General features: G+C 45.8%; 1 protein-coding gene across 1 annotated transcript in view; it reads right to left on the reverse strand.

Annotated features, from left to right (window-relative positions):
• LOC144170040 (ADAMTS-like protein 5) overlaps positions 1-6,298 on the reverse strand; it is a 75,593-nt gene extending 69,295 nt beyond the window's left edge. Inside the window, exon 1 of the mRNA XM_077699545.1 lies at positions 6,078-6,298. The gene's annotated coding sequence lies outside the window, so the exon portion shown is untranslated. The remainder of the gene's footprint in view (positions 1-6,077) is intronic.
• Between the last annotated feature and the right edge of the window lie 14,837 nt (positions 6,299-21,135).

Below are 21,135 nucleotides of genomic sequence, written 5' to 3' on the forward strand. Positions count from 1 at the left end.
GGTTGACTACGTTTAGCAAGCATTTAAGATTTCGAAAAAGGTTGGAAAGAGTGTTGCAGGGTCCCATTAAGTCTGCTCAGGAGCTTTGAATACAAAAGCGTTTGGTGTCTCCCGCCGATACGTAAGCAGACCAAAGATCGGTGACATTTATATATTATTTTATTTAATTTAGCAGTATATAAACGAAGTCCCCTTCACTTCACGCCACTACTTCTACACAGCATTTTCGGTGGCAGGTGTGTAATTTGTTCTCACGTGACGTCATCACGTCTCCCCCCACGCGCTGCTATCCGCGAAGCTTCTTCGTGCCATTCATTGGCTGTGGACAGTCGACAACACGGATTTTTCGACTGGAGAGGCGCATGAGGTTTTCGCTTTAAAATTCGTTTTAGACGAAAATTATGCTTTGAACGTGCTGTACGGTACGAGGGATATGAGATGAAACGAAAATTTGATCTATTGTGTTCCTCAAAGGCAGAGAGATAGGCAAAATAGAAAGCGAAAAGAGATGGACATTGGCGTCACGTATTTAGCTACGAACCGGGTCTCTTAAACTAAAGGGCCTTTTCCTCTAACAGTGGGGTTCCTGAACATAAACGATATCCGCACAAATATGCGTATCCGTGAGAAAATGGAAGGACGTGCATTTTCCTCTCACAATATGGGAGAAAAGCCGAGTTAGGTGTCACTGAGGAGTACTTTTCGATATTCATTTGAACACTTCGAGTTGGGAAACGGGAGCCGGTGCCAGTACACATAAGAACAAAACTCGGCGCAAATTCTCTGTTCCTGTATTCTTCATTAGTGGTGAAAACTAGTAGCGAAGGTTCACGTGTTAACGGAACGAGCACCGACCGCTTATAACGCCTGTTTTATACAGCAGCAAACCTCTCCAGTTTGATACTTCGCATATGCAGTAGAAGGGATTAAATTCAGCAAGGTCCGCTGCTTCCGTGACCTCTGGAGGCGGAGTGTTTGACATGTATGCGCACCTTCTCCCGGTTCACGCAAAACCTACAGTTACAAACACCGCTGTTTCCCCAGAAAGAAATGGCATCTGCACGACTCTACATCATAAGTAATTTTTCCCGCAACTTTTTGCTACCACTTTTGCAATCCAACTTGCCGATGCAAAATTATTCCTCTGCCTGGAGGTAGGTAGGCTTTATTCGCAACCCCACCTCCCGAGTTTCGGCATAGACTTGCTGACGTGTAGTTTCAATACTGACGCAGCGCCCAACACAAACTGTGCTCGAAAGCAAAAACAGGTATAAGAAATATAAAGACGGAATTGTCTAAAAGCAAGTGAAACGCTGCGTGCACTTGGAAAAAGCATCCGCACTGCGCTCGGAAGATCTAAGCTGCGCTGGCTTCGTCTTTCGTCCACAGCTGCTAGCGCCGAAGCGGAATATTTGAATAAGTCTGCGCTCGACAGACTTCTTTGTCGCCGGCCGCAGATCGTTCGCAGGAGTATGATACGCGAGCAGAAAAAAAAAAAAAAAGAATGAGAAGAAAACATCGCCAAAGTGGCAGAGATATCAACGAACTAAACAAAAACGAAGCGTAATGGTGGTAAAAAACTAATGTGCGGATCGAGGCACGGTTCAAGAGCGTTCAGGAAATACAAATACCACAAAACGACCGCTGCAAAGTTAGGCCTTATCTGCAGTCGCAAGCCCGTTCCCTGCTTTTCCGCATTCTTATTTCTTGGTGTTGTTCGCATGCTCAATTACGGTTCTAAGTTTTCTTTTTTTCTGAGAAGGGGAGGAAGGGCACTTTAAAAAAAAACTTAAATGCCCTGTCTGGAAGACAATCTTTTTTTCTTGTATCTTTTAGAAAGTGTAGGGGTGTTTCGGAAGGCGAGCAAGCCACTCTGTCGGAAAAAAAGAGCGCTGAAAAAGCCTAAACAATGCTCTCGACCAACGGAAAGCATTATTCTCGCTGGTGTAATGTTGCCCCCGCAGTGGTGCACATAAGGCTACGAACGCGGTCTCCGGAAAAGCGCGAACCTAGCGGCACTTCAGAAGCAAAAGACCGCAGCCGTTGCACTGCAGTACCACTTTACAACCATAAATTCTGAGCCCGTAAAATAAAACGGGAAGTATAAAAGAATCGCAACTTGAAGAAAGGTGCTGCAAGGGAGGAGTTGCGCGCCGAGAATACGGGGAAGGGTTCAAACCAGTGGCAGTAATAGGAAGAAAATAACAAAATAAAGATAGCATCATGAGCCAACCGCGAAGCAGCTTGAGCGAAGGAAAGTGCAAAGTTGGCTCTTACAGACAGTTGGCATCTTGAAAGGCCCTTCGCTGCTGTTCGGGCGGGCCTTCACACACCCTAAACACAGACTGCGGGGGAAGAGTCTCTACCTCGCGTTGGTAAGTGTAGCAGGACGAGCGTATATTTCTGTCTGTTTTGTTTCCTTTTGAAAAGGGCATCGAAACTGGAGCCCTCTCGGGACATATTTCCAGTTTCCGCACGTTTCTACCAGGGCTCTGGAGGCGACGCTGAACGTGTCTTTTTCGAGGTGTCCTGCGATACTGGTGGCCACCGTTATTTGTATTGTGCGACTATGAGTCAAATACGCGAATACGTGCACCTCCCCCTTCAATATTTGTCAAAAGAAAAACCTTTCTGAACGCTAATAAACTTTGATATTCGTAAACGTTTTTGGGTGTGCCCCAAGAAGATATAATTTGTAAGGTGGATCGAGGTCTTTCGGCAAACATGTTAATGGTAAACGGAGTTCTTGCTGCGAATATTTTTATGGTCGGTCAAGCTCTTTCTGCAAACGTGTTTACTTACAGGAGTTGCGGATTTCCTGTAGAACTGCATCAATTTCTCCGCGGTGCACTTAACCTGGTAATTTTAGGCATAGGGGAAGGAAATAATGCCGACTATTTTATGTTTGGGTCCTCAATTGTTCGCAAATTGTTCACAAATGGCTCACAAATTATTCACAAAAATTTTCACAAATTCTTCACCGGATGTGCCCCAACACGCGTGACTCTTCCCATTCTGATTTTCACCTGAAGTTCATAAATAATAATTATGCAGAGAGCACGACCTTGAGACTAATTTTTTTTTACAATATTCTCTCATATTACAAAAAAGCGGGAAAATTTGCAGTTGACCGCGTGTTGTTTGAAGCAGTTTTGAAGTATGTTGCGCCTTTAAAGCTTTCCAAGATTCTTAAAATAATTCTAACGCAGCCAGTGGCGGTCCCGGGGGGGTGGGGGGGGGGAGGGGGGTTGGCAAAAGGGGCAATCGCCCCCCCCCCCCCCAAGGAGGTCCTCAAGCTTCTTATTTTTTGTTTTTTTAAGCATCCCACTTGTGCGAGGTCAGACCGTCAGAAATGCGGGCTCGAGACAACCGTTGTACCACTAAGGGGGGCCAAAAAAACCACTGTGCCGCTAAGTGATTTGTGCGCAAGTGGGTTACAACGCATACGCGCACACGCCGGCATGGTTATCACCTCCTCCGCAGAACTGGTGCAAGGAGGGGAGCGGTTCTTTATTCGCCCCCCCCCCCCCCTTCCCCCACCCTAAAACCAATTTCTGGGACCGCTACTGAACGCAGCTAATGGAATGTACATTTGTTTTTATGTTTCACTTCGTCGTCCAACTTCCAACTTCGTCTTCCAACTTCGTCTTACACTTCGTCTTGAGGTCCAACTTCTTCTTACACTTCGTCTTCCAACTTACAACTTACAACTGACTTACTCTAACTTACAACTGACTTACTCTAACTTACAACTGACTTACTCTAACTTACAACTGAGTGCAAGTCAACAAAATTCAAATAACGGGAATAATCTAAATAAAATGAGAAAATTCAAGTTTTGGTCGTGCAACGGGCCGACCCTACACCTGAGCTATTAGTGGTGCGTATTGGGAGGATACAAATTAATTTAGAACATGTGGGTTCCTTTAATGTGCGCGGAAATCTCGCCACACGGGCGTTTTCGTTCCTTGCCTTCATCAGAAAAACGGCTACCGCAACCGGGATTGATCTCGTGTTCTTGGGATGCAAGCGGACTTCTCAGCCACTGAGCAACCCTAGATTTGGCGTTCAAACAAAAGCTTATTTATTCGTCGTTAACCGTAGGGTACGCATATATATCAGTAGTATGCGCTGAGCAATGACTTGTGTTGCAGAGCGTTGGTGATTGATTGTATGGTCTAACGCGCCGACGCTTCACAGGCGACGAGGCGCGCCGTAGTGGAGGGCTTTGGATTAATTTCGACCACCTGGGGATATTTTACGAGTGCAGAAATCTCGAACACACGGGCGTTTTTCCCTTTTCGCCTCCATCCCAAAAGCGGCCGCCACGACCGGGAATCGCACCCGCGCCCTCGTGCTCAGCGGCAGAACGCCTTAGCCACTGAGCCACCGCGGCGGGTATGCAGAGCGTTGCATCGGTCGAGTCTTTTCACTGTACATATCCTGGCTACACGAAAGGGGAGAAGGTAACACCATTAGCTAGCAACAGATACGATTCAAATTATTCTGTGTTTACGCCGCCCTAGATTGCGCATTAAACCTGCATTATCTTCTGGGCGTAGCTGTTGCATCGGCAGTGCCATGAATAATGGGCAGGCTATAAGTGTAATGCGGCGATTTGATCTATCGTATACGGTGGGTATTCCTTGCTTTAAAGACCAGCATACTTTATATACCTGCGTGGAAACCGAAAAGACGCTGCCGAGAATCTATACCAAAGGCGCTTTCCAGCCCGACTTCTAAAATTCCTGCAATGATAATAATCAGACAGTGCAAGGGATAATGGAAATAGGCGGCAAAAGCTGCGGCATGGCAACAGTCTACGAGATATTGGTCAACGAAGGCCTCAAATGCGACGGTATACCATTAGGCTGATAAAAAAGAGCCCGAATTGCGAGAATAAAGTGAGAAGTTAGACATGAATAGTGATGGCACGTAGGAGCGAACTATGGGTCTTTTGGTAACATTTGAGCATGCCAAAATAATAAAGAAGCCAGAGGAGTGTTGCGAAATGCAGGCACTATATTAAAACACGGGCAATATGCGGGTAAAATTAGCTGTGTTTCTTTAAGCATGTTGTTCATTGGTCTTCTCCCTAAATATAGTGTTACGTTAACAGCAACCACATGTTGAAGAGTCCAGTGAAGTTTTATATGCTGTTCAGTGTTAGTGTTAGTTAGCGTTACTGTTTGTTTACTGTTAGCGCGTTAGATATTGTGACACTAGTTACCTCCTAGTATCGCAGTTAACTTACGCACACTGCTAACTATTGCCGCGACATTTTCGTGCGGAATGTGATGCCGGCAGAAATAAGAAAAAGTTCATCTTGTGTGTTTATATATTGACGTGAAATGCATTAATGAGGTACTTCCGTTACTGGGGTCTGTTTTTTCTCTGCCTAACAAAAACGTTTACATGCTAACTGAGCACTTCTTGTGAGAGGTAACGTTAGACTAAACTTTACTTAGAACATGACATGGTTAAAACCATGCATATATAATGTGTAAGGCACGAATACCCTATAGGCCGACATTTTGTTAGGCTGGGGTTTGAAGCATGCTTGTTTAACTGTGAGTGGGTTAGAGAAAAAAAAACCTTTTTCTGTGCTAGTTGTGTAGGTATAGATGTCAACGCTAGTTCTAGCATATTGCCATTTTTGACCGAAAGTTTTCAAATTCCTGCAATGCATGTAGAGGAAAAATTCCGTGGCATGTGTATACAAAACAAAAAAACCATTGGCACGAACCTGGCAATTACTTTTTACAATATCCCTTTACAGAGCTACATATATTTTATTCTTATACGTAAAGCGGCTGCGATCAATCGATTTTTTTTTTCATGTTTGCATTCTCGAAAATTGAGCGCATTATAAATAAATCAAGCAGTTTTCCAACAAGTCTCACTTTAAATTTTCCACTGCGCTGAACATCCACCTGCACCCTATCTACCCTTTCTTCATTGGTTTCCAACCCTGGGTTAATACAAAATATCTTCCTCAGGGAACAATTGCTTTACCGGCAGCAGCGATCCGACTCCCACGCACCCGTTCGTTACACACAGAGCGATAGCAAACTTACAAGTAGCAGCGATCGACGTTCGCGTCGCCCTCAGGAGACCGGACGCCTCCGTAAGAACTTGAAGTTGGGCAACATATCCAGCATTCCGCGCACGCACAGGGGGCGAAGACTCGAGAGCGGTGTAGTGCGCGGCTCGCCGCGCGTCTGCCGCAGCTTGGCGTCGGCGCACGCACACACTCACGTAAAACGCGCACGCTTGTCTGGCGACAGCAGCCGACGGGAGAACGTAGCGCACACGACGGAGCCCGGCGATCGACTGCGTGCGCGGCCCGCGGGCCACTCGGGCTGAACGCCTGGGCGGCTCTGGCTCCGGCTGGCGGCGGAGGGCACTGGACAGCGGCGCGGCGCGAACTCCCGGTCGGCGCCGAGCGCCATGCGCCGCCACCGGCACGCCCGTCGTGAGCACTCGGAGCGCGTGAATGGGCGAGTCTTCGGTGAAAAGAGGGAAAGCGTGATCTCTAGTGGGCGAGTTTTGACGTTCGCGACGGCGTTTCTGCGGTATTTGGCACGCATGAACGTGCGCACCGTCGTGAAATCAGAGCTAATTTCGACGTGCGATGGCGCCTCTAAAGCAAGAAAAATAGGCTAAAAGGGTTAATGCTTGGGTGGCGGCTCAACGGGACGCCCGCCTAATTAGGGTCCGAGGCTTAGCGACCGTCATGCGCAGGCCAGCCGGCCAAATCACGGTGCCCAACCTTTCTAGGGCTCTACTTTTTAATGGTGGGTTGTGTGTACACTTCTGTGGACCTGGAATTTTCGGTCAGTGGCAAACGGCCACATCTTTGCTGGAAGAAGAAAATATAGTTCCCACTCCGCGCTCGTCTGCAACTCCTATTCTTTATTCCACTTACGCTGTTATCCTGGAATAGATTCAACGAATTGCTTACGTAACGCTCTCTTGCTCAATGAGCTGCTTCAGAAAATACCTGTTCATCCTTTGCTGTTTGCTAATGAATGAATGAATACAAAATGGCGTTCACTTTTGCTGAAAGTGCTTACTAAATAATACAAAGATCTTTTAGGGTAAATGATGCTTTGAACAGCCGACTTCAACATTTATACCATCAGTTTTTGTAGCCATTTACCTGTGCGGCTGCCCAACTGCTAACTCCAATAACTAGCTCTTCAATAGTACCGCACATCTGCATAATGGAAACGCAGAATGAAGAACCGAAAATTGCAGATAAGAGCATCTTTAAATCGTAACCCTTCGACGAGTTCCTTATGTTCCCTACTTCTCCATAACACCTTGGAATTACCTTGAGCCCCAATGCGATGATCCTAGCACCACAGCTCATCTCGGCTGGACGTGCCCCACCAACCCTCCACCACCCAGATCCCCTTCCCTTGAGCAGTGGGAGTGCGCGTTGATCTCCCTGATCTCTCGCGCGAGGATGGCAGCCGCGGCTACCGGACTAGGATGGCCATCCACAGCTCCTAACTCTTTCTCCCCTACCCTGTCCCTGCTCTCTCTCTCTCTCTCTCTCTCTCTCTCTCTCTCTCTCTCTCTCTCTCTCTCTCTCTCTCTCTCTCTCTCTCTCTCTCTCTCTCTCTCTCTCTCTCTCTCTCTCTCTCTCTCTCGTGATGTATGCAGATGACCCCTTTCGGAAGCCGCGACCTAGCTGGGACGTCCTTCAACGGCGCATTTTTTATTATTGTTGTTGTCGTTGCATCCTGTGTAGCAGCTCGTTCGCTCACAGTTTGGTCAGCACTTAAGAGGATGTGGGGACGAGTATTACAGTGTAACCGTATGTAATATTCATTTGCATGTACCGCCTCGTGCAGCCCAGACACAAACGCGCTGTGCCGCGATGCGCTAGCAAGCGCTCCCTCGAAAGGACACTTTATTTCCCAATTAGTCAAAACAGTGACAAAGCCCAGAGCGCATGGGGGGCGGTTGCGCCGCAACTGCAGCAAGCGCTCAGTGCGGAGGGATTAGGTTAGGGCTAGCATCACGAGTTGCGGTATCTTCGCGCTTTCCCAACGGGCTGCTAGCATGCAAGCTCCCTCGCTAATGAAAGTCCGCGCTATACAGCTGAGCAACCAAACGGGTGCACCGTCGAGCCTGCGGAAGCCCATCTGAGGGACCGCTGTGCGTTTTACGCGTTCCTGCTGCCTCCGGAGGTTGTAACTCGATTGAGCGCTTTTATTCAATCAGAGCCGGGACGCGGAACTCGTGGTGTTCGCAGTGAGCGGGCGCAGTAGCGCGCGCTCTGGGCCTGTACCGCGACTCTTGACGCGTTGCTGACATGAAGGAAAGCGGGTTGTGCGCTTTATTAGATGAGCATATATATGTTTCGCCTGATGAATTCGTTAACAGTTGTTCGCTGTATTCCACACACTGTGAGCAGTGTGCTGGGAAGACTCGGGATGTGTATTGTGCTTCGGGTCTCCGAAATCAGCTCTGCTTCTTACCTCCTGTGTGCGTCTTGCTGCTCCATGACGCTTGCTGCTAGTGTCTTTATTGCGTGCTGCCCAGAGCACACTGGGGAGCGGAGAGCCTTGTTTATAATGGAATCCGAAGAAGGGCAGTTGGAAACTTTTCCGAGAGGGTGAGGGTGCGAAGTACCCGTGAGAGGCGCGTCGCTATTCCGGTTCTCGCTTAGCAGCGCACGCATCGCGGCGAGTTCACGTCAGCTAACTTAATAACTACCTGACTGAAGATTTAACCGGACAACTAAATAACTAACTGGTTAAAGAATTAACTAACTGACCAGAAACTGTTTAAAAACTAACTGATTAATTGTTTGGCCGGGTAACTAATTAACCGGTTACCAAGCAACAGGTTAACTGTTTGACTAACGAACTTGTCAACTATTTACCTAGCTATATAAGTACCTGGTTACTACTCTAATAAAGTAACTGGATAACTATTCAACAAAATACATAAATAAACACTCACTATCCAACTAACTAACTAGCTAGCTAGATAACTAGCAAACTAAGTGGTTAACTATATCATTAGCTGACTGAATAACTGGTCACCGATAGACTAGATAACTAACTTGTTAGTCAACTGGATAATTAACTAGTCAAATAGGCCAGCTAACTACCTACCGAAGCCAGCTCGCTCGATCACTCACTCACTCACTCACTCACTCACTCACTCACTCACTCACTCACTCACTCACTCACTCACTCACTCACTCACTCACTCACTCACTCACTCACTCACTCACTCACTCACTCACTCACTCACTCACTCACTCACTCACTCACTCACTCACTCACTCACTCACTCACTCCCGAGGTACAAGTAAAAGGATTCCGAAGGAATTCATTTTGTTTCTCAATCCTAGACCTTCCAGTGTAGGCAGTGTATGCCAACAGTAAGTCCTATTTGCATAGCTGGAGTGGAACGCACCTATACTTGGAATACTAACAAGTGCAAGAAAGACAATAACGCCGGAAGAAGCGCAACTAACAACTGACTTATTAACACAGATTGAACATATATACGCGTGCTTGTTTAAAAAAGGAGTACAATAGAAGAATCTAAAAACACGTGTGATGACCACCGCGCACTGGTTACATGGAGCACATGCTCAGTTCTTACTGCGACAGGAACTCTTTTCCCTTTTTGATAAGGTGATTTGTACCTATTTCTTCAAACAAGCACGTATATAATGTTCAATCTGTGTTTATCAATCAGTTTCCAGTTGAGCCTCCGTCCGCTGTGATTGTTTCTCTTGTTTTTGTTAGTATTGTTAGTATCAAAGTATAAGCGCTTTCCACTCCAGCTATGTAGCACTAACTAGCCCCTATAGGTGCCCTGTTAACGTTATTTACTAATATAGTCAATGAGAGCTTGCTTCTGGGCGAGTTTTGCAAGAAGTTAATTACTAGTTACAGTTTGTTCACGACGACTGCTGCCTTGTATTACAGTTTGAAGCGATCGTTCTGGGCATCAAACATCACGTGTTTGAGGTGGTAACCTCAAAGTGACAATAAAACGCTTGCACTTGTGCCGTTTAAAAAGTGAGATACCAGCGACAGCTGTGTGGTATTTCATCCCCGAATACCATCAAGAACAGCCGTTACGAAAACGTTCCTGTGAAAAAACTAGAATGGTTACAATTTATTGGTAGCGTACTGCCAGGCATGCAGGTGCGCTTCGCGGCAGCTGACGTACGTTCCGATAGCTTTACACAACTCCCAGAACTTTATTTGGTGTTTAACGATCAATACCCGCGCCTCGCGCTGCCGAAGGTTTGGAAATGACATTGGCCAACTCTGGTTCGAATTCCACGCTGGCAAGCATTTTCCATCTACACGGAGTGCCTCGCGCAGTCATCGAGATGCATACGTTATTGGCGAACTAGTTCGATTTCAAACTTTGCGAACACCTTTAAATTCTGCTCTTGCAAGCACCTTGCACGTTAAATAAATGAGTTGACAAAGCCATCGGTTTGCAAACGCTGTTGGCCAAGAAGTTCAATTTCAGACTTCGAAAACAGCTTGCGCTGGCTTGTCTTTTCCGCTTGTGTGGAGCAAGAGATTGTGAAATACGCCGCCTCTGGTATCACGTCTGTGTGGGAAACTGCCGACATTGCAGTGCACGCCTGTTGCACGGTGATGGCAGTGAGAGCGGGATTACTCGTGCTACGCGACATGAGCGCCCAGCACTGGTTTCGCCGGCGAATTTGGCGACGCTGCAGGCCATGTGAGCTTTTTGTTGAATGCTGCGCACAGTCACCGGTGAACAGTGCAGAGAGAGATGAGGGAGTGAAGGAGTGTGCATCGGGATCCCGACGGTGCGAGGACCTTGAAATGAGCCTCGGGCCTTTGCGAATCCGGTTGACATGGTTAGAGAGGAACTCCTGGACTGCGAGAGAGCAAGTCAACCAGGCCTCCATGAGGGCGTCACAGGGTACGAGTTTTGGGTTGACTCGACGCTGTATTTGACCGAATAAGCTCTTTCCACCATACGACATGAACCGTCTCAGCCGACATTCTTCGTAAAGGTATAATTGCTGAATTTAAATAGCACTTATGAGTGATAGCACACCGAATGATCGAAATCAACCACTAAATTATTAGCGCTCAACGTCAAGACAAATCAAAGAATGAAGTAACAAGAACGTTAATCGCTGGTGCTTCGCTTCACGGGTTCATGTATGTACCTTTTTCCAGCACAATGTTTCAGTAAAAGTGTTGAGTGATCACGTACAGTCAGCAGCAAATGAAATGCGAACAGCAGAAGTATGAACACTAAAAAAACAACTTTTGTTTTATAGAAGTAAAAAATGGCCCGGAACTCGCTACTGGGGAATCATTATATAGTGCGTAGAATTCATTGCTGAATCGTCTTACTCGCGTTTTATTTTCAGGGGACTTAGTGGAGTTGTCCGGATCTGGGCTGTTTTTATGATATCGTATGCTTTTCCTGTAATTGCATGCTTTGTATGTGTATGTATGTTTTGTCTTTATTGTCTTTAGTGTCGTTCGCGGCAGCGCGAGGACGTTTTTTTTATGTCCCTGTGCTTGTTCCGCTTTGTTCTTCTTTTATCTCGTCTTTCTTTCACACCATATTTAAACAAGACGGCGTCATTTTCTCTGTTTCGTTTCTATTGGGGTTGGCTTCACTCGGGCCAGCGCGAGCTGGGTCTGTGTCTATTTTTTGCTATAACAAGAAAGTGTTTTATTCCGGGATAAACCAAGATTTCAGTGACGTTATATCCGTCACGGAAATGACGCCAGTACAACGAAGAAAGCGTTTTGTAAAGGGTGCACCCCTGCACGCAGGTTCTTCTGGCGGGGAAGCAACCTTTAGTACTAAAGAGTACATTATATTTACGGTTGTTCGTCTAAAACGAAAGGGTTTTATGCCGGGATACACTGTGATTTCGCTGACGTCATATCCGTCAGGGAAACGATGCCAATACACCTTTGCCGAAGCGACCCACCAGCAGGACGTCACACGCCAAGCACACCCGCAAGACAGCCACCGACCAGCAAATCATGCTCATCTGCACATTTTGCTGCACATTTTACTTTCGGGTTTTACCGATTCCTATGAAAGAGGAGTCAACCACAGCTTTCATACGGTTTTTACTCTTCCCTGTTATGCTGTTGTTAACCTGAGTTTTTTTATTTGCGTAAAAGCCTAATCAATGTGAATTTTTAGTTAAGAAAACGCTGTAGTATTTTTTTTATGTACGTGTGTTTTGCCTTGAATCTGCCCAAGGCTACCTGTTCTCTAAGAAGTGTTGACATGTACGAGCCGGGCCAGCAGTGGCAGTAGTTTGGAGAAGTTTTGACTATGTGTACTTCATCTTCAGGCTCGCTATATACTAATAATAATACTACTAATTATACTAATACTAATGGCGCTGATACTTTTTAGGAACAGGAAAAACCATGCATTTAGCACGAAAAGCGGGCATGAAAATTTGGTACGACCACCCCAAAACCACAGAGGAGTAGCCGAAGAATACTACGCATTTATAATGACATTTCTCATATAAGCGTACGATGTACGATGACCGCAGTTCATCAGTACGAGGTCGTCATGTCATTATGGGACATCTCCTCCAAAACAAAACCGCGAAATCATGAAGAGGTTTACGTTTTGTGTTCTCGTCCGAGTTGTCACTGATGATATACATGCTACTAAGGTGAACGTCACAGTGTCACGTAATCACGGAACCATCTCGCAGTACGTTTGCTGTATTCCGCTAATTTCATTTACACCTTGTTATCTTTTTTGTTGAACCCAATTTGATATTGCCTAAAGCTACTTCTACTGGCAGTCTCCCTGCCTTGGAGCTGTCGCATAAGCTATATAACACAGCGGGCGCATTTAAGTAAAACTGAGCCCGAGTGTATAGTTCTGCTTAACCGGAATGAGGGGCCATGTCTACTGCGAGAGTTAAGCCAAAACAGAAGCAGCTGGACAGTTATATGTCGTCTGGACAGGGCAAGTATGCGACAAACCAATATGCGCTTGGGGACCCTCATATTGCCCGTATTCCGTCATGTCGCCTGTCTTGCCCTTGCAAAGGCTTACGAGCAAGGACGAAGAGATACGGTACAAATAAAACACAGCATGGGAGTACAGGAAGGGAGCAACTCTCGCACACCGCGCAGAAAGGAAGGGGGGTTGCAAGGCGAAGGGAAGATCAATAGGACAGCAATGCTCGTCCTGTCGGTTCCAGACGACGCGCAGGAATACCAGCGGTGCACGCAGCCGCTAGACGTTACCTCCCGACCGCTGCCTGACTTCGGGAAGCACGTATGTATTATAATTCAGCCTTCTCCGGGGCCAACAAAAAGAAGCTTCGACATGCCTCCACAATGCTCCAGAGAATAAATTTTGCTAAGGGTCTTCACAAAAGCCAAATCACCGCGGATTGTTTGTACAAAAAACACGCAAAAATGCTTGCGTGTTACTGTTCTTTTTGTATGGCGAACATTACGCCCAAACAATTAAAACAGTAGATAAAAATTAGAATGCTTTGTTACATTATGGTTTGTAACTCAAACAATAAAGAAACGCGGACAAAAATGTCTTTCTCCCAGGGCTATAAAATTACATAATGTACCATAAACGCATAAAAAGTAAGTGTACGTATATAATGGGGTTATATAATGTAGCATATATCCATTTACATGTAGGTATATGTATACCTACATACATTGGCGGATCCAGAGGGGGAGTCCGGATGTCCTGGCCCCTCCCTTAATTTTTGAATTTAAACCTCCAAGAAGATGACCACTCAGGTCGCCAAAAAAGGTGAATTGCTGACTTGTTGTATTTCTTGTGTTTTTGCTTTCCCGAAATTTCGGTGAATAAATAAGGCTCCTCCTCCTCCTGCTCACATCATCATCATCACTGATAGGAGTTGACCCCCCTCTCAGAAAAAGCCTGGATCCGCCCCTGCCTACATATACAGTAGGAATATGATGTATCATGTATACCAGGTAAAAAAGTGTGCCATAAACCCATTGAAAGTAGGCGTAGACCCACCGGGCGCATTTCCACCTTTCAAATACATCTTTCAAACTCTATTACGGTCTAAATGCGGCTAGTTATCAAGTTATAGTTCTTTTGGAAAACGCTTAGGAGGTATCTGAATTGATATGGTGGGCATTTCTGGGTTGTCGAAAAGCCCAGGGGCGAGTAAAAAATTGGCCGCGTATCTGCTACTTTCATTGCAAATGTCGTCAAAAGACGATAGTCTTTGTAGACATTTGCCAAGCAAATGACCCCCTTTGCTTCCCGCTCACCTCTCATGCTGTTCCTAAACCGTCGCGCTCATTCCAAGGTAAACACATTAAAGGTTTGCGCAAGGCGATTTGAATTTACCGCGTTCCACTCTACAGGCCGGGTTCCTCGATGCCAGCGCTGCAGTACGGCGGAGACGCGCGTGAATGGAGGCGGCCGACTAGAAGGTTTATAGAGCCGCGTGGCCATGCTCCAGGTGCGTTTCAAGCAGAACGTGGAACCTAGCTAGTGGAACCTTTCGTTGCTGTTGCCGGGTGATTTTTCATATGCCGCCAGGAGGCGACGGTTTTCTTAAGTAGATGTAGAATATCATTTGCTATCGAAAAACCAAGCATCCATAATTTTTTTAATAAAGGAACACTGTAAATAACCCTTGTGTACTAATTTCCTGTCTTATATTTGCGTAATGTCTTGTTCTTGTTCAACAAAGTTGACAAGTATGAACATATAAACCGGTCTTAGACGTGTACATGTGGCTGTGAGTATATAAGACTATTGCGCAATACCATTTTCACTTTGGCCGGGTGACTGAATTGAGTCACAGACAGACAGACGGACAGACAGACAGACATACAGACAGACCAAAATTTCTGGGTTTAAGTAGCCCAAGAAAGACTATCGTCTTTAAAAATTCGAAAGTTGTCGTATTTAGTATGATACGTTGGGCATTACAGTGTTCAGAAGCAGTTCGTTATTTCAATAATTGGACAACGTAACGTTTTACGCGGTAAATTACAGATAAGTGCACTCTGCTAAGTCTCTTTATATAATGCTTTTTGAGGGGTTTTCGGTTGGTGTTGCGTCGTTCCATGTGGTCAATAGGAACCCCTGTCGCAGCGACTGCGTTAAATACCCGCCATAGTATCGATCTAGAAGGACTACTTGAAGGCATCGAGAAGTCGGAATGTCCTAACATTTTGACGAGCAAACATCCTTGAATGGTCCTGGACTCCGTGGTAGTAGGCTCTCCCTGTTTAGAGGATGAATGCGAAATCGAACGCAAGGGCTGTGTTTGGCGAACAACGTCCTTCCCGCACGCTCCTCTTGTTTTTGTCCTTAAAGGCAAGCACACCAAACATAAACACATGTCTCGCCTCCACCCAAGTTTCCGCTTGGTCCCCACCTAATTCCCATCCATCCGAAAGAAACGGATTCTTGCGCAAGTACATAAAGCGCGCCTAAACTGCCCCTCTTTCCAGTCGCGTTGCGTGCCCACGCAGTTCCTCCCTTGTAAACAAATGTCTCGCTGCGCACGCGTCTGATGAAATCTCCCTCGCGGCGAAACAAGTGAAGAGCACGATGACAGCGGGCAAGGCGAGGCGCGCATTGATCTTCGATTGAAAAATGGACGGCGAATAGATTTGCACTCGCGAAGCCTCGGCGCCTGCGGCTTTCTGGCAGAGTTTGTTCTCTTCTCTCCTACGGGCATCCATTTGCTTGCCTGCCATACTCTTCCCGTTTGGGGATGGGGCGGGAAAACGCCAGCGCTTCGCATCGGCGTCGGCCAGCTGTCCCCAAAATAGCTCCTCCCCCCTTCCCCGGTGGGGCGCAGTTGGGCAAGAAGGCACACGATCTGTCTTTCGGCCTCGCTGCGCAGCTATAGACATTTCATTCGCCTCTCCTCGTGGCGGCCAGCAACAACCGTGCGCCCTGCGCGCGCGCCTGCAGCGGGCGAAGTAGTCGACTCCTTTCAGGCAAATTAAATAGCACCCAAGCGGCGTGGGCGCGAGAGGCAAAGCTAAAAGCTCGGCAGTCATTTTTTCTGCTTAGCCTGAAATGGACGAACGAGCACGGCAGGCAGGCGGCTTTTTATCACGTGTACTGGGGAGCGCGCGGGACTGTTCGGACGCTAAAATCTTGTAGACTGCTGCCTTGGAAGGAAAGTGAACCTTGGCAGCCGGCTTTAGTAGTACGTTTCCGCGTGAATTTATGGGGACGAATTTCGCTGGTTCACTGCTGAGAAAAAGGGCCGCTGATCGTATTAAATGTTGGAATTCTAAGTCATCTTTCCATCGGTTGTACGTTCCTTCAAAGCTGTCCTTCGGGCTTGAGGGATTGCTGAAGTGGATCGCAACGAGTGTTCTTGCTTGCGTTGCCATGTTCGAAGTTATTTCCGATATGATTTCACCAGAGACATCCGTCGACGTGCACAGACACACACACACACACACACACATACAGACACACACACACAGACACACACACACACGCACACACATACACACACGCACACACGCACACACACACACAGGGCAAGAGAGAAAGAGAGAGGAAGAACCTGTTTCGGGCTCTTGTCGTCAGTGCGAGTCGCGACATGTAGCCTTGATTTATGAGATTTATTTTTGCCATAATCTAGAAATAGTGAATTTGGCTTACAAGCTAAACTCTAACCCTTTCAGTCCTGATTTTTTATTTCAAGCAAAACAATTTTTTCTGTGTGTTTTCCTGATTTTTAGGTTACCATAAGCCCACAAACAGAAAATAGAGCTGAAAGTGCAAATATTAACAGATTTATTAATGAGGCAATTAGTTAGAACATCTGGCAATTAAAAATATTGTCCTGAGCAGAGACATCACTTTTGCATATTTTCCTACATCTTATGCATACATGAACCTACAAGCAAGAAATGGGCTTCGTAGTTTACGTATTTATAGTTTTACAAGCTTGGAAAGAAAACTCAGACCGCCATTTTTTTTCAGCCTCAATGTCGTAATTTCGTCTTCACTGGAGCGAGCTTCTTCTTTGTAGGGTCCAGTTCCACTAAAATGAAACAATAGTGATATCTATCACAATAGGCATCATTGAAGAACAATTCCCCAGAAAACTAGCAGTATTGGTTTAGTTCTCTACGCGCTGGAGGAACTTTTAGGTGATGGCGTCCGAAAGGTTGCCCCGTGGAATCCCGCTGATGGCTTAGCTCTTACTGTACTACCACAACCCCATCCGTACTTTCTGATTGGTGGGTTGCAGAAGCGCCCCCGCGATAGCAACAATTGTTGCGGCAAGTCGACCTGGATGGCATGCTGGCATTGCTTCTGCAAGTGGTACTGTTACTCGGTAAGCTGAGCGTCCGGGCTGCTCGAATCGTCACGTGAGTTTTGTTGGTGTCCTTTTTCCCCCTTCAATAACGTATTCCCAGTACGTTAAGTATTCGCATAGCCCCTCTTGCATTTATGCGCGCAAAAAATTGCGGAGTCAGATTATAAAGCACTGAACTTCAAGTGAGCAAACGATCTAATTTCAGCCGTTAGTGAAAACACATTACATGAAAAACGCACCGGGGTGGCTCGGCGGCTGAGGTGTTCTGCTGCTGAGCCCACAGACGCGGCGGCCGTTTTTCCGATGGACGCGAAAACCGAAAACGCCCGCCGCGCGTCGAGGTTTCGGAGCTCAGCAAAGATCTCCAGATGGCCTGCATTAATCCGTAGCCCTCCACTGCGGCACGGCTCATAGCCAGGGTGCAGCTTCGCCTAAATCCGGAATTTTTTGGTCACGAATAGTTGAATAGTTGAATAGTTGAATAGAATAGAAAGTTGAATAGAAAACTGAATAGTTGATAAAAGTTCTACCTTTTTTTTCCGCAAAAATCGCGTTCACGCCGCAATACACTTTCATAAACAACGCCCCTAATCGCCTATATATCCCAGCTGTAGCTCCAGCGCGTCAAACACATTTTAATGCGTAGCATTCTTTGCCGAGGTAGCCCCACATCCCCGACCGTGTAACGCCGTGCATTGCCATAAAAATGTAGATATTACGGAAGTTCCACCTATAATCGCTATAGTACCCTAAATGGAGATAACTGGTAGCACAAAATTTTGAAATACAAAAAATTAAAAAAAAGAAAAAAAAAATTACGGAAAATGGCCAAACGTGTAACGCCCTGAATTTCCACAGAAATGCAGATATCGTGGAAGTTCCACCTATAATCTCTATAGTGACGTAAATGGAGATAATTGATCGAACAAAAGTTTGAAAAACTAAAAAATTATGCAATATATAAAATAATTACGGAAACTGGAGAATCGTGTGGCGCCCTGAATTTCCACAACAATGCAGATTTCGGGAAACTTCCAAACGTAATCGTTATAATAACGTGAATGGATATAGTTGGTCGGACGAAATTTCGAAAAACTAAAAAATAAAGAAAATATTAAAAAATTACGGGGATCGCAAAATGTATAGAGCATGACATTTCCAAAATAATGCAGATTTCCCTAATGTTCCACTTCTAATCGTTATAGCAGCGTATATAGAGATAATTCGCCAGACAGGATTTAGAAAAACCAAAAAATTTGGTTCTGAAAACTAACACTCAAGACGGGCGGCATAAGAATGATACGCATTAGTAGATAATTCTCTGAATTTCTGCAGAATTTTTTCTTGGAAGACAAGACAATGTAAACTGAATTGTTAATAAGAAGTATATCTTATTTTTGCCATAATCGCGTTCACATCAAATTACGCTGCCATAAGCAACGCCCCTGATCGCCTAGCGCAAATCAAACGATCCAAAACATGGAACAGCCGTCTTCTGTGCCTTTTCATAAACAGGACAGCTACCTCGTCGTCAGTACGGTCGCGTGTCATTTCATTCTAGCGCTGCCGTTTGATTTCGTATATTTAAGTGGAAGAAGGAAGGCAGAATGAAAGCGTATAATAGTACCGAGTGGAGCCAAAGCCCCAAACACAAACGCGGTAATGAGGGAAAATAGCGTCAAAATGGACGCAGGGGGAGGGATTGGAAGCCGGCAGAGAGGCGGTGGTAACCGCTTAAGAGCGGGGAAGCCACAGCAGGCTTCATTGGCGAGATAATGCGATAATTACCCAGTCAGTGGGGCGGTAAATTGCATTACTTCGTCACGCACCGATCGATTCGCCATCTAGATCCTCCTCCGCTTTCAATTTTTTTTTACTTTATTCAGAGCATTTTGACTTTTTGTTTTTACTTTAAGCCGTATCTGCTTTTTCAATCAGAACTGAGGCATGCCAAAATTGTCCGCCGTTTCGGAACTCGAGAAAAAAAGATAAATATAACGGTAACGAGGGCGGCAGCTTATTATAGGCTAATTTTTTTTCCCCTTTTCTAATAAGAGATCTGCCCACTTTACGCAATAGACGGAGGAAACGCTTTAGGTTGCGCTATGATGCCCACGCGGCTAACCGAAATAAAACAAAGGACAAAGGACATTTGTTAAAAAGATTTTGCGCATTTTCTTATTTCATTAGCACTTCTTTTTTTAGTTAGGCCTCTCGTCGATAGGGGTGCAAAGCACTGCGCACTGCGCGGCATTAACGTGGTTTGTGTGGATTTTCATTTCCGTGTAAATTTGCATTTATAATGAGCAGATCTAGTCTGCTTATCTGTAGCATTCTGGCGGGTTTTAGGAACTGCGAATATCGTGTAATTAGGATATTACGAACGTTTTGACGCGGGCAATTTATTCATTAATTAACTTGTAACTTCGTTAACAGTTTGTAATTAAGAATTGCGCTTTGGTTTTTCTTTCTGTAGCTATGACGAAGATATACAGCGATTAACTACAACTGTTTTATTCGTTCTTTTTTTCCTCGTTGTCTCTGTAGAAATGGCGAATTTCCGATGAGGTTGTGCCAACTTTTGCTGGCCAACGAGTAAAAACAAAGCTACCGCTATGTTAACTGATAACTAATTTAAGAAATGAATGCGCTTTTATTATGTTAAAAAGCATAACACACATATTAAAAAGTGTTTAAGGGGAATTTCAGATCCTCTGGGTCTGCAACCGTCTTTCTGCAGAGCCTAAAGTAGCGCTAAGCAAATGACGACATACGGCTTGCATGCCTTTTTATTCCTGATAGTACATTGTTCCTATACAGCGTCTAATCGGAATTAATGGGCATGCGGACACACAATAATTTCCCAGCAGGCAATGATTGGTCGATGCTTCTCCACTTGTCTTCGTGCCACATTTTAAGGGTTTATCCAGACAATAAGAAATCTTAGCTAGCGAGATGCACGCGGATGCAGCTTACACATTGAGCAGTATTTCTGAATTGACGACAAAAAGTTGCAGTTGGGTCTCTAAGTGTATCTCCTGTGTAGTTCAGGGTGACCTTTGTTCTTTCTCACCTCTTATGGTGTTCATCGGCCTACTCAAATGGTTGATAACATCTGCTTAAGTCTCAGGCAACCCGCAATCTCTAACGACGCACTTACGACTTATTAAAGGGGATCCCCGCACCCTATGCAGAGTCTTCTAGCGGCTGGACGTCTCGAACCTCTGCCCATTCCTTTCGTTCAAGCATTTAGGCGCTGGATTGTAACTGCGTGAATTTTCCGAACAGTGCTCCGCAAAAGACGACCAGTGCGTACGTGAACACCAAGATTATGCTTACTATCACCAGAAACAAAGACTCCATTAAATTAGACCGTGGGGTTAAACCCGCCGAAGCTTCACCTGCGAAATGAGGAGGCCCCGTAGTTAAGGGCTTCCAATTAATTTGGGCCGCCCGGGGATCTTTAAAGCGCGCGGAAACCTCAACACACGGGCGTTTTCGCTTTTGGCCTCCATCTGAAAAGCAGCCAACGCGGCCAGGGTTGAACCCGCCTCCTTCGGCTCGGCAGTACAATGCCTTAGCTACTGAGTCGCCACGGTGGGTGAAAATAATATCTCTTCTAACCATTTGTTGCAATGTGAGTATTTCCATCTCGCCTTCTCCCCATAACCCAAACCAGGCACTCAAGACTCGTCCTTCAATGAAGGTCATTCATTCATTCATTCATCCATTCATTCATTCATGCACCTGCATGACCGGGATTTGCTTTTAAGAGGGCATACTTGACGAAT

The sequence above is a fragment of the Haemaphysalis longicornis genome, unplaced genomic scaffold (assembly GCF_048455015.1).
Source record: "Haemaphysalis longicornis isolate Haplotype H1 unplaced genomic scaffold, Haemaphysalis longicornis Haplotype H1 scaffold_2, whole genome shotgun sequence".
Lineage (NCBI taxonomy): Eukaryota > Metazoa > Arthropoda > Arachnida > Ixodida > Ixodidae > Haemaphysalis > Haemaphysalis longicornis.